Source organism: Oncorhynchus clarkii, chromosome 4 (genome assembly GCF_045791955.1).
Source record: "Oncorhynchus clarkii lewisi isolate Uvic-CL-2024 chromosome 4, UVic_Ocla_1.0, whole genome shotgun sequence".
Classification (NCBI taxonomy): Eukaryota; Metazoa; Chordata; class Actinopteri; order Salmoniformes; family Salmonidae; genus Oncorhynchus; species Oncorhynchus clarkii.
In genome coordinates this window covers 18327833-18341410 of record NC_092150.1, presented here as the reverse complement: position 1 = coordinate 18341410, position 13578 = coordinate 18327833, and the positions used below count along the sequence as shown (strand labels likewise).

At 44.9% G+C, this 13578-nt stretch overlaps 1 protein-coding gene across 1 annotated transcript in view; it reads left to right on the top strand.

Moving 5' to 3' along the window:
- Positions 1-8033: 8033 nt before the first annotated feature.
- LOC139406529 (leucine-rich repeat and immunoglobulin-like domain-containing nogo receptor-interacting protein 3) overlaps positions 8034-13578 on the top strand; it is a 44038-nt gene continuing 38493 nt past the window's right edge. The window contains exon 1 of the mRNA XM_071149208.1: positions 8034-8454. The gene's annotated coding sequence lies outside the window, so the exon portion shown is untranslated. The remainder of the gene's footprint in view (positions 8455-13578) is intronic.

Genomic DNA, 13578 nt, shown 5'->3' with positions numbered 1-13578 from the left:
AGGCATGGTCCTAGGGCTCAGGTCCTCCGAGAGAGAGAAATAAATAATTAGAGAGAGAATACTTAAATTCACACAGAACACCGGATAAGACAGGAGAAATACTCCAGATATAACAGACTGACCCTAGCTCGCCAACACATAAACTACTGCAGCATAAATAATGGAGGCTGAGACAGGAGGGGTCCGGAGACACTGTCCAAAGATACCCCCGGACAGGGCCAAACAGGGCTAGCACTGCAGTAATATGATCAAATTTTTTGCTTCTAGTCAAGATTCTAGCAGCCGTGTTTAGCACTAAGTGAAGTTTATTTAGCTTTATCCGGGAAGCCGGAAAGTACAGCATTGCAGTAGTCTAATCTAGAAGTGACAAAAGCATGGATTCATTTTTCTGCATCATCTTTGGACAGAAAGTTTCTGATTTTTGCAATGTTACATAGATGGAAAAAAGCTGTCCTTGAAACAGTCTTCATACAGTGCCTTGCGAAAGTATTCGGCCCCCTTGAACTTTGCGACCTTTTGCCACATTTCAGGCTTCAAACATAAAGATATAAAACTGTATTTTTTTGTGAAGAATCAACAACAAGTGGGACACAATCATGAAGTGGAACGACATTTATTGGGTATTTCAAACTTTTTTAACAAATCAAAAACTGAAAAATTGGGTGTGCAAAATTATTCAGCCCCCTTAAGTTAATACAAGTCGCTTGGGGTATGTCTCTCAGTTTTGCACATCGAGAGACTGACATTTTTTCCCATTCCTCCTTGCAAAACAGCTCGAGCTCAGTGAGGTTGGATGGAGAGCATTTGTGAACAGCAGTTTTCAGTTCTTTCCACAGATTCTCGATTGGATTCAGGTCTGGACTTTGACTTGGCCATTCTAACACCTGGATATGTTTATTTTTGAACCATTCCATTGTAGATTTTGCTTTATGTTTTGGATCATTGTCTTGTTGGAAGACAAATCTCCGTCCCAGTCTCAGGTCTTTTGCAGACTCCATCAGGTTTTCTTCCAGAATGGTCCTGTATTTGGCTCCATCCATCTTCCCATCAATTTTAACCATCTTCCCTGTCCCTGCTGAAGAAAAGCAGGCCCAAACCATGATGCTGCCACCACCATGTTTGACAGTGGGGATGGTGTGTTCAGGGTGATGAGCTGTGTTGCTTTTACGCCAAACATAACGTTTTGCATTGTTGCCAAAAAGCTCAATTTTGGTTTCATCTGACCAGAGCACCTTCTTCCACATGTTTGGTGTGTCTCCCAGGTGGCTTGTGGCAAACTTTAAACGACACTTTTTATGGATATCTTTAAGAAATGGCTTTCTTCTTGCCACTCTTCCATAAAGGCCAGATTTGTGCAATATACGACTGATTGTTGTCCTATGGACATAGTCTTCCACCTCAGCTGTAGATCTCTGCAGTTCATCCAGAGTGATCAGTCTTCTCCTTGTATGAGCTGAAAGTTTAGAGGGACGGCCAGGTCTTGGTAGATTTGCAGTGGTCTGATACTCCTTCCATTTCAATATTATCGCTTGCACAGTGCTCCTTGGGATGTTTAAAGCTTGGGAAATCTTTTTGTATCCAAATCCGGCTTTAAACTTCTTCACAACAGTATCTCGGACCTGCCTGGTGTTTTCCTTGTTCTTCATGATGCTCTCTGCGCTTTTAACGGACCTCTGAGACTATCACAGTGCAGGTGCATTTATACGGAGACTTGATTACACACAGGTGGATTTGTATTTATCATCATTAGTCATTTAGGTCAACATTGGATCATTCAGAGATCCTCACTAATTTTGCACGCCCAATTTTTCAGTTTTTGATTTGTTAAAAAAGTTTGAAATATCCAATAAATGTTGTTCCACTTCATGATTGTGTCCCACTTGTTGTTGATTCTTCACAAAAAAATACAGTTTTATATCTTTGTTTTAAGCCTGAAATGTGGCAAAAGGTCGCAAAGTTCAAGGGGGCCGAATACTTTCGCAAGGCACTGTATGCTCGTCAAAAGAGAGATCAGGGTCCAGAGTAACGCCGAGGTCCTTCACAGTTTTATGATGTTGGTTGTGTGATGGTTTGGGGAGTCTTTGCTACCTCAGTACCTGGACAACTTGCCTTAATTAATAGAAGGAGCCATGAATTCTGCTCTGTATCAGAGGATTCTACAGGAGAATGTCAGGCCATTTGTCTGTGAGCTGAAGCTCAGCTGGGTCATGCAGCAAGACAATGATGCAAAACACACAATCAAGTCAACATGAAAATGGTTAAAAAGTTACACACTTGAAGTTTTGGAATGGTCTAGTCAAAGGTCAGACCTAATCTTAATTGTGATGTTGTGGCAGGACTTGAAATGACCAGTTCATGCTTGAAAACCGACAAATGTCTCTTAGTTAAAGCAGTTCTGCATCCAATAGTGGGCCAAAATTCCTCTGCAGTGATGTGAGAGACGGATGAACAACTACAGGAAGCATCTGATTGCAGTCATTGCGTCTAAAGGTGACACATCCATTTATTATCTAGTATTAAGTTTTGGTTGAAGATCTGAAACCATTCAGTATCAAAAATATGCAAAAATAGAGAATCAGAAAGGGCGCAAATACTTTTTCACGACACTGTACATATCAACCTCAATTACCTCCTACCCCTGCACATTGACTCAGTTCTGGTACTCCGTGTATATAGCCAAGTTATCGTTGCTCATTATGTATTTACTACTTGTGTAGTAATTTTTCTAGTTCTCCTTTTTCTCTCTGCATGGTTGGGAAGGGCCCGTAAGTAACATTTCACTTTTAGTCTACACCTGTTGTTTACGAAGCATGTGGCCATTTTTCTGTTTTGATTTGTTGATGTTAACAATTTAACATTACATTATAGAATCATATTGTATATCATTTTAATTAATGGACATCAGTGAATGCTTCTCCAAAAATGTTTACAAAACAAAACAAAACATTTTGGTGGCCTATCTGGTAATACTTTGTTAATGATATATAACTGACATTGGCTTTATTAACCCAGATATTTATTCAGGTATGGCCATGCAAAATCTTTGACTATATAGCAAGAAGGAATTTGGTGGAGTTATCATATAGGGTGCCATGTGGTAATATCCCAATACTGTCCATTCTGGCTCAACATACCCCAAAATGCATACATGTATGACCTTTGACCCCCCCCCCCTCCCCCAAGGTGAGCCCATAGGGATGTCATTACCATTCCAATTGTTTCATACCTTATTGTGTTATGAAGTTAATAACATATCAAATTGCCTTAGTTTGAGAAGATTGCTCCCTGATAATACAGAATTACATTTCATACCCTCAATCCTGTTGGCCCAACTAACCGCATAGGGGTCATAACTGAACAAAAATATAAACGCAACATGTTGGTCCCATTTTTCGTGAGCTGAAATGAACGATCCCAGAAGTTTTCGATATGCACAAAAAGTGTATTTTTTCTTAATTTTTGTGCACAAATTTGTTTACATCCCTGTTAGTGAGTATTTCTAATTTGCCAAGTTAATCCATCCACCTGAGGGTGTGCCATATCAAGCTGATTAACTGGTATTATCATTACTCAGGTCCACCTTGTGCTGGGGACAATTAAAGGCCACTCTAAAATGTGCAGTTTTGTCACACAACGCAATGCCACAGATGTCTCAAGTTCTGAGGGAGCGTGCAATTACCATGCTGAGTGCAGGAATGCCCACCAGAGCTGTTGCCAGAGAATTTAATGTTAATTTCTCTACCATAAGCCGCCTCCAACGTCGTTTTAGGAAATTTGGCAGTGCGTCCAATTGGCTTCACAACCGACCGCAGACCACGTGTAACCACGCCAGCCTAGGACCTCCACATCCAGCTTCTTCACTTGCGGGATCGTCTGAGACCATCCACTCGGACAGCTGATGAAGCTGTAGGTTTGCAAAACCAAATAATTTTTGCACAAACTGTCAGAAACCGTCTCGGGGAAGCTCATCTGCATGCTCATCGTCACTATTTTCATAATTTGACTTGATTTACAGTACTTTTTTTTTGCGATTTAAGGGCTTTCTGTAGAGTTGTCTAATGTTGGTGGGGCATATTAACATGTTTTTTTTTTATGTTTTTTTTTTATTTTACCCCGTTTTCTCCCCAATTTCGTGGTATCCAATTGTTTAGTCGCTACAACTCCTGTACGGGCTTGGGAGAGACGAGGTACACGATACACAACCCAACCAAGCCGCACTGCTTCTTAACACAGCGCGCATCCAACCCGGAAGCCAGCCGCACCAATGTGTCGGAGGAAACACCGTGCACCTTGGTTAGCTCGCACTGCGCCCGGCCCACCACAGGAGTCGCTGGTGCGCGATGAGACAAGGACATCCCTACCGGCCAAGCCCTCCCTAACCCGGACGAAGTAAGTAGACAGTATAACCTGCAGCCATTCATCCTCCCTGTGCTCTTGTTGCAGAAGTAATTATTCAGTAATGATAAGGCTTTGCTGCTGGTAAATGGTGTGTGTAGTGTAATCACATTCACACAGAGAGGCAGTCTCCCAGTGGGAATCTGTATTTAGTAAACATGGCCCCCCGCCCACCGAGCACCCTCCTTCAGCGTATAGGCCAACGGGTGCAGCTAGCGCTGTCTGTCTCCAGGGCCCACAGACTTCCCTTCCCTTCTCTCTGCAAGCTGGCAGTCTCTGTGGATGTTGCAGGATGCACAGCCTACACACTCTCCCCACAGACCCTTCTTTATCTCTCCCTCGTCATCCAGCTTTCACTCCGCCTTCCTTCCTCCCCTCCCTCCTTCTCTCCCCTCCCTCCTCACAGGTCACAGGGTCTCCAGCGTCAGCTCAGGCCAGTGTGAGTCACCACCTCTCTCGCATAAACCACCACCGTGTCACGCACGCAGACACACACTCACCCCTCACTGGTACGCTAATCACCATGACTCTGCACCAAGGCGCACATTTGTTCAGTTTGGGAATATGTTTCAGGTGCCAGAGGCAGTGACACTTACAATAACCCAGCTCCACTCCACAGGTGTCAGATGCTGCACCTTTCTGCTCCTAACATCCGAAGCCTTGTCTCAGTAATCGGGATTTGATCAGAGATGCGTTTCTCTGCCCCCACAACGACCTTCCTACTGATATCTGTAGTGAGCATGCTCCTTGTGTGTTTTGATAGTGTTTGGCCAGTCACACAAATCATACAGCACCCTAGTTGAGATCAGCATACCACCCTCCCAGTCCTGGGAGTGTGTGTTACTGTGTTGCTGTGTGCCACCCCAGATCGGCCTGGTCCACAGGGCGTGAAAGAGCAGCAGGATTACTCGGCCCCTTTCACAGCTGCAGTGAGGGAGCAGTGAGGCTGCAAAAGCTGTTTACCCCCCAGCACAGCAGCTTCCTCCCTAGGGCAGACATGCAGTTGATAACAGCAGTCACACTGTTGTGGCTGAGCCACACAGACAAACTCGTGCATGTATGCTCACGCACGTATGCACATACAAATTCCAGTGCCCCTCACTATAAAAGCTGCACTCATCTGTGATTGCAAGGGCACATAGTTGCAATCCGGTCCATTTATCAGTTTTCTCAGTCTATTAAACTTCCCTCTCTCTCTTCTTTCCCTTCTCTCTTCCTTCTCTCAGTCTTTTGCATTTGGCGTGCGAGGATGTTTGTGAGTGTACTTAAAGTTGCTCAGGGCCAGTAGATAGACTATTACTTACTTAAAAAATGAGTGTGTTGGCTTGAACATATCGAGAGCATCTGTATGGGCTTGTTGACTGCATTGATTAGAACCTTTCACTCAAGGTGAAATGTGATGGTTGACTTTGCACCAACATACGTATGCTTCTCAATATCACAATAGCTCAGCATCACATGCAAGACATTGACTCAGAGAAAACTTGACTCCAACATCCCTGAGAACACTTGACTCCAACATCCCTGAGAACACTTGACTCCAACATCCCTGAGAAGACTTGACTCCAACATCCCTGAGTACACTTGACTCCAACATCCCTGAGTACACTTGACTCCAACATCCATGAGTACACTTGACTCCAACATCCATGAGTACACTTGACTCCAACATCCCTGAGAACACTTGACTCCAACATCCATGAGAACACTTGACTCCAACATCCCTGATTATACTTGACTCCAACATCCCTGAGAACATTTTACTCCAACATCCATAAGTATACTTGACTCCAACATCCCTGAGAACACTTGACTCCAAGATCGTGCAAACTTATGCCTGCCTCTTGCCTGGTGGAAATACACGGGGTGGAGAAATCCCTAGCAGGGCTTCAGAGACCAGAGCTTCAACAGAAGGCTAGAGTGTTTCCTCACGAAACCCAGACATAAAAATTCCATGATGTTCTTCTCACTAAATGTAATCCATTGAATAGTCCTTTGGAGGAAGGATTGTTTACATACACTTGTATGTGGACACCCTTTCAAATTAGTGGATTCGGCTATTTCAGCCACACCTGTTGCTGACAGGTGTATACAATTGAGCACACAGTAATGCAATCTCCATAGACAAACATTGGCGGTAGAATGGCCCGTACTGAATAGCTCAGTGACTTTCAACGTGGCACTGTCATTGTGCTGAAGCACGAAATGCCTAAAAAATTGTCTGTCTTCGGTTACAACACTCACTACGAGTTCCAAACTGCCTCTGGAAGCAATGTCAGCATAAGAACTGTTCATCGGGAACTTCATGAAATGGGGGTCCATGGTCGAGCAGCCGCACACAAGCCTAAGATTACCATGCACAATGCCAAGCATCAGCTGGAATGGTGTAAAGCTTGCTGCCATTGGACTCTGGAGCAGTGGAAACAAATTATCTGGAGTGATGAATCACGTTTCACCATCTGGCAGTCTGACGGATCAATCTGGGTTTAGCGGATGCCAGAAGAACGCTACATGCCCCAATGCATAGTGCCAACTGTAAAGTTTGGTGGAGGAGGAATAATGGCCTGGGGCTGTTTTTCATGGTTCGAGCTAGGCCCCTTAGTTCCAGTGACGCCAGAGCATAAAATTACATTCTAGACGATTCTGTGCTTCCAACTTTGTGGCAACAGTTTGGGGAAGGCCCTTTCCCGTTTCAGCATGACAATGCTCCTGTGCACAAAGCTAGGTCTATACAGAAATTATTTGTCGAGATTGGTGTAAAAAAATATATTTGAAAAATAACTCCCTCATGCGCCTGTTGCCAACCCCTGCTTTAAGAGATCAAATGTAAACCCTCAGACAAAACAGCAGAACTATCATGTAGGCTGTAATATGATTATGCACATACATTTTTGGAATGACGTTGTCTGCCAATGAGTAGGAATCGTGCTAGTACAGAAACAGAGAAACAATGATCACCTCTTTCATATGATCATTACTGGGTGGTTCCTTACATAATTAGAACCGTGTTCGCATTTTCTTAGCTTTGCATAGAGATTCTGCATTAGTGCACCTGAAGTGTTGTCTCTTAGGGACAATAAAGGGACAATAAGGGGTGAAATAAGGCATTAAAAGGTGAAATAAGGTACAGTCTATGCGTTCACCTGAATGACACTCTTGCACTGCCTTGGACTCCGATTTGCTCTGTTATTTAACACCATGGCTGAAGTATAAAATATCTGTTTGAACAGCCTGGAGGTAAAGTTATCTCCTCATTCTCAGCTTCTGAGCTCCCAGGGGGCATAAAATGTGACTCCTATGTTGCTTGTCTGGGGTTATGCAGAGGATCAAGAAAAAAGTATATTTCCATGTTCAAGCAATCTCAAATGCAATGTATTGAACCTCTCTATCTTCCATCATTCCATTGCCATCTGGCCCTTTGTGGATGAGCTAAACCTTTTGTCTATGTTTTTCCTGTTTTCCAGACTTTTGAGATGATCCCTAAGCCGTTAGTTGGCTAGCAGAGTGAGTTGTGAAGCTGAACAGCCGGAGTAGTGGAGAGGCAGCAACAGCACAGATGTGCTCCACTGAACAGCAGCAGCAGGGCTGTCTCTCTCCCTCACACACACATGCGCACACACACACACTCACATGCCCCTGTAGTGAAAGAGCACACCATCACCAGCTCAGGCTGTCACAGTGGCAGAGACACAAAGCCCTGTGCCCAATGGGAACCAGAAGCTGACTCTGGAACACAAAGAAGAGAGAGAGAGGGGGAAAGAGACTTCAGTTGCCTTTTCATCTGCAGAGGCAGAGGGAAGAGGTTGATGCACTATAGATAGCGGGAGCGAGGGGGAGCGAGAGGGGGAGCGAAGCAATTGCAGTCAGGCTCAGTTGCTGCTGTCAAAAGCTGGAGGCTCAGTGAGTATTATCATAGGGAAGCTGGTGGAGCAACATCACAGTCCAACACACACACTCTCTGGACAGACGGACCGCAGAACCAGAGACGCACAGGCAACACACACACACCGAGTGAGGACCAGGCTTGCGAACGTGGATGGACCACCGGTCAAGATCTGGGTAAGACAACTTCTACCATGCAAAAGCCACACATTCACACAGGCATGCACCCAGCACAGACATTGAACACATGGGATCTCCATAGCACTTGGGACAGGACTCCCTGTCACTGACATCCACCTGTAATCAACTGAAGGTGTAATAGCATTAATTCATTAGGATGTAACACCACATATTAGATTGGAGCTAAGTGAATGGATACTGTATAATCATCCTCTTTTGTCTCCCTGCCTTGTGGATTTTTGTGCGATTTCCTATCACATCAGTGTCATCCCATTCCCAACCCTTCTGTTATCACTTCCAGAGGCTCTGTGTGTTGCTTCTCCATCAGCCTCAGGTCAAAGTGGGTTTGTGCAGTCATAACAGATTGTTTTCCAAGGAGTTAGACAGACATCTGATGTTATTATCACTTTGGGTGGGTATTTTCTCTCTGTCCCTAAAACGTGTCTTCTGTATTTGCTTCCTCTGTACCACCACATTCTGCCCGTGTCTTTGCTCATCCTCACACAATTAGAGCTTGATTACCAGGACAGAGAGGAGGCTGCACCCGGGATCGACCCCGCAGGCGTCTCACTGTGAGGGGGATGTGTTGTTGGACTGACTCCCTGTCCTGCCACAGTCAGACTGACTGGCTTAGTGGGACTGACTGAATGACTGACTCTGGAGCTCTAGGGCTTCCAGCCGCCCTAGTCAGACAGACAGACATGCAGTCAGACAGACAGACAGACATGCAGTCAGACAGACAGACAGACATGCAGTCAGACAGACAGACAGACATGCAGTCAGACAGACAGACAGACATACAGACAGACAGACAGACAGACAGACAGACAGACAGACAGACAGACAGACAGACAGACAGACATGCAGTCAGACAGACAGACATGCAGTCAGACAGACAGACATGCAGTCAGACAGACAGACAGACATGCAGTCAGACAGACAGACAGACATGCAGTCAGACAGACAGACAAACATGCAGTCAGACAGACAGACAGACATGCAGTCAGACAGATAGACAGACATGCAGTCAGACAGACAGACATGCAGTCAGACAGACAGACATGCAGTCAGACAGACAGACATGCAGTCAGACAGACAGGCAGTCATGCAGTCAGACAGACAGACATGCAGTCAGACAGACAGACATGCAGACATTCAGACAGAGACAGAGACAGACAGACAGACAGACAGACAGACAGACAGACAGACAGACATGCAGTCAGTCAGACAGACATACAGTCAGTCAGACATGCAGTCAATCAAACAGACATTCAGAAAGACATGCAGTCAGACAGACATGCAGTCAGTCAGACATGCAGTCAGTCAGACATGCAGTCAGTCAGACATGCAGTCAGTCAGACATGCAGTCAGTCAGACATGCAGTCAGTCAGACAGACATTCAGACAAACAGTCAGACAGACAGTCAGACAACAGGAACAATAGCTGCTGGTGAAACAGTCTAGTTCTCCTATCCAATCTGCCTGCCTGTATGCCTGGACTTATTTCTGATGCCCGTTTTTATTGGTTTTCCTGATGGATTTTTATGTGAGAGATGAGATAAGATGCAATGAGACAAGATGATACTTTGTCTGTTATGGGATATTGGATGGGATATTGGTTAATCAGAGACAGGAGAGCACCGGTAGCAATTGCACTTATAACCCTCAGTCAATTGCGTTTAACAGCACCTAGCCACAGGATAACCCTGCCCATCCATAATGAAATGGCCTAATGAATTGTTATGGCACCCATGGTGCCTCCAAGTGCAATGTATCCATTACGCCTACGGATCTCTGCCATCTCCCGCTGTTGCATATAAAGCTGTCCACTGTGTTCAAATGTGACATTACATCTCCTCAGCACTGGCAGAGCCGAGCCTCATTGTTTCCCAGCATGGCTTTGAGGCCAGTAAAACAGCCATGCATCCCCTGTAAGCAAACTTAGAGCACCACTACTGTCACAGTGGGCAGAAGAGAATGGGGGAGTGGAAAAGTGGTGGAGGACAGCAGAACACTGCCCCTGTGTGCTGTCAAACGCCTGAGGGCTACTAGTAGCATGTAAGTGGCAATAGTGAAAATATCCAGTTCGCTCTTGAAATATGGGCATTCCGCTTTAGTTGACTTCCCACTCTCTCACCTCTTCAGCTGCATAATGAATGTTCAGAATGACCTGTCCTGAACCAACTGCAGCACTGTGAGTCGGCAACATCAATCATACCTTAAGAACATCAAACCTGGTTCACAGCTCATAGAGGTCATTGAACAGATAGGCTCCTTTCAACATTTTTATTTAACCTTTATTTAACTAGGCAAGTCAGTTAAGAACAAATTATTATTTACAATGACGTCCTACCCCGGCCAAACCCTTATCCGGATGACGCAGGGCAAAATGTGCGCCGCCCTATGGGACTCCCAATCACGGCCGGTTGGTATACAGCCTGGAATCGAACCAGGGTCTGTAGTGACACCTCTAGCACTGAGAGGCAGTGCCTTAGACCCCTGCGCCACTCGGGAGCCCAATATTGTCAACCTCTGTTACAGTTTTACGTGTCAGATTGTCATTTACTACATTGCCTTGTTATGAAGGTGTAATACGTACAATAGAGATGTAGTGATTGGAATTAGCACCATTATGTAACTTCATTCGGTATTGTACTATGATGTCTTTGGATGTCCACCAGCTGGTGACTAAAGCCAATAAAGGAGATTACAGAAGGAGCCCTGCTTGTGTTCGCAGGCAATATTCCTCAGTTTTGTCCCACCACCACAAACCATCATACCACACCTATCCACCGGTCATTCCACCTCCTCCAACCATAATGCATTTCCTCTGTTCCCGCTTTGAGCGGAACCCTTGTAACAACATGGCCGGTTCATTTGGCATCTGAGCTAATGAGTTTGCCTGTGACCCCTTTGTAGCACCCAGAGCATCTGCCAACGCAGATACTACAATAGCAGGTCAGAACAGAGGAGAGAGTGAGACAGGGATTTGTATTCCTTGGGGGCAGCGTTTTGATGTCTTTCTGGTCTTGGCATGAAAGAGAGTGGAATGAACTAGTCATGTCTTTACAATAGGGCTAAAAGAGAGAGCTAGGATTGATTTGTAGTGGTTTGTATGCTTTAGCTGGTTCACTGTAGCTGGTTATCATATCTATAGGCTATTTCTGTTCCATGGTCAATGTAATTAATCTGCTACAGCCTGGACTGTTAATCGCTGATAAGTAATTTGTTAATGGTTGGTTTCTCATCACATTTCAGGGATGTCAATTATTGGTCAACCATAAACTTCATTCCTTACCCAAACACAGCCTTTAAAAACAAATAACTAATCCTGTTGTTTTCAGAAGGTTTACAAAATGGCAGAAGATAGAGGCATGGAAGTGTGAGAGGCTGACAGTTAAAAACATGAACCTGTAAGTGTAACTGAGCGTGGCCGCAGAGCCGGTAAATCACCTAGTGGGCAGTGGGGAGCCGGAGGAGGGGGTCAGGGGCTGTGAGTTCATTTCATTTTATGTATTTTCTTTGCCTGGCAGCTCGACTTGAAATAGTGTGACTTGCTGGCCATAAAATATATCTCTCTCCAGTATGGATGTACATGAGTGGGTTGTGGGGGCAGCAGGGTGAGTTATACAGGCTCTATGCTACAGTAGCTGTATCACTCATCGTAGGCCATAGCCCCTCTGGCATTCCTGTATTAGAATACCTGTTTACTGTGGCCTTTGGGGGACAATGGCTCAGGTTCATCTTTGTCTCTCAGTGGGCCTGTTGCTTGGGCCCGCTCTTTAATTACAAAATGAATGGTCTAGTCATCAAACAAGCCACAAGCTGATTGTACCATTGTGCCATAATCTGATTGATGTGAGGGCACAGGGTATCTGATTACCCTACCCATGGTCTGCCCACCACTTGTCAGCTGCAAGTGGCCTTAATTTGATAGATTTGTGTTTGTCCAAAATAGCTATTTTATTGCTTAAATGTTCCCACACACAGCCCCGACCCTGGCGAGAAGTTATAATAGAACCCTTTTGTCTGGTGTGACCAGACTTAAACCGATTGCTGGTCTGATTAATCGCTTTTCTTATGAAGCATTTTGCGCACGTTAGTTAATAGTTTACAGGGTATTAGACTGAGCTGACTGAGCTTGGGACCGGCAACCTTCAGCAGGGGAGCTGAGTAAGTGTGATGATGAAAGGTGAAGATGGATGATCAGTCAGATTGTGCTGGAGCTCAGCCATCCACCAGCATTCTCCTCAATCAGCCTCTCTGTCCAATGCATGACTCTTATCTATCATCTAAAGCAGGAGATCATGGTATCAGTTCAGAAGCATGCCATCTTTCCTCTGTGTTAAATAATAATGAGTCAGTTCCTCAAATCGTCTCCGGAGGAGGCAGCAGATACAACAGCAGCAGGAGAGCAGAGCAGGCACAGCTATATAGCAGCAGGATGTCGGGTACATTTATATTTCATATAAGTGCTATGGCAGAGTGTGGTAGTGAGGACAGCTAATGATGGAAACTGAACCCAGCTATTTCCTTCATTATGCCGGGTTAATGTATATGTGTGGGGCGGAAGGCAGAAGGAGAGATGGAAGGCAGCCTCCTCGTCTCCCTAAGTGTCCCAAGAGTTGGAGTGTATTTTTAGGGTCATGTTTTTTACAACTCTATCTGTATCTGTGTCATTTTATAAGGCTGCTTACGAGCAGGGGGAAGGGACCTATACCATTCTCCAATTCCAGTTCTTTCTGGATGTTTTGAACGAAGAAATCAAATGTGGTCCTTTGTGTCTGTCTGTACATTTTGGTGACATTTGGATGGTGAGAACCTTCTAAGCATTTTGATGACAGTTGGATGGTGAGAACCTTCTAAACAGGCTGCCTCATCCTCAGGGAACATGAATTCAGCTCAGAGAGAGTGAGTGGAGAGAGTGGAGCTGTTTGATCAGAAATATTGTACCTAGGCTTTTTCATTTCCTAGGCTTTTTTTATTTGTATTTACGACAGCAGGCAGCAGCTACAGTCGTGGCTAAAAGTTTTGAGAATGACACAAATATACATTTTCACAAAGTCTTCTGCCTCAGTTTGTACGATGGCAATTTGCATATACTCCAAAATGTTATGAAGAG